The sequence below is a fragment of the Rhinoderma darwinii genome, chromosome 4 (genome assembly GCF_050947455.1).
Source record: "Rhinoderma darwinii isolate aRhiDar2 chromosome 4, aRhiDar2.hap1, whole genome shotgun sequence".
In the NCBI taxonomy this organism is placed as follows: Eukaryota; Metazoa; Chordata; class Amphibia; order Anura; family Rhinodermatidae; genus Rhinoderma; species Rhinoderma darwinii.
Window position 1 is genome coordinate 401,326,949 of NC_134690.1, and position 1,116 is coordinate 401,328,064.

Consider the following 1,116-nt stretch of genomic DNA (forward strand, 5'->3'; position numbering starts at 1 on the left):
AGATCTCTACAGGTTGGGACAGGGCAGACTTTTAGCAGTTTGATTATTTTTGCTCCCGGAATGGCACATGCACCACCCTGGCCCTGCAATATCCCACCAGCCCAGCGGGAGGCCGTGTCACTAGGGTTAAGCAGCCGCCATATATACGGGGGAGACTTCTCTTCGGTATACGGCCGGACTACAGCTTCACGTCCTCAGATGACACTCACGTCCCAATGCAAAAAAGAAAATGTAATCCAGTCGTGCACGATTGAGAACTTTTTTTTTATTTATTGCTGTTGCTATGCATGTTGGACCCCCACTTCAGATGCCGCCCACCCTTTTATATTCCTCACAAGAAGCGATATTGGGCAGCGGAGACCAAAACCCTCCTGTCCGTATCTGCACCCCAGATGATGTAGTCCTAACCGTGGCCAATGTCCAAACATGCACCTCCCTCCAGTGATAGTAGGGTATTGTGGTATGGCCAAAGGAATCAGCTCACCGCTTCAAGATCTCTGCTTGCCGTCAGTGAAATGGGAACAATCTACTGTAGGGATCTATCTGGTTGTTGTGAAACTACAATTCCCAGCATGCCCTTACAGCCTTTGTCTGGAATAATAAAGACTATGGCTCTCAGTACATGCGGGGAGTTGTAGGTTTACAACAGCTGGAGCACCAAATGTTGCTGATCCCTGATCGACAGACTCCATGCTTCTCACAGCTGAGGGTTTGTTACAGTTGCATCCAGTCTAGATAACCCTCTGATCATAAAACACATCAGTAGCACAAATCCCTTGTCTTGATTGTTGGATACATTTTACTTGCACCGATACATTGTAGCAGCCTGGAGTCCAGAATGTTTAGTTCACAGGGGATTGTCTAGACCGGATACAATTGTAGCAAACCCTCAGCTGTGGGGCGTGTGTGGTCAGGTTTTAAGCTAGAAAGTTTACCGACAGCAAGCAGAGATCTTGAAAATGATGAGAAATATAAACCCAAAGTATATTAGAAAGTTGCAGAAGATATTACAATTAAACTTTATTTACATGAACCTGGGCGAGCCCTTTAAGTTCTGCCATCGCCTCTGCACGTGCCGTGTACCCCGGAGCGCCAAACACAACAAACGCCACAATA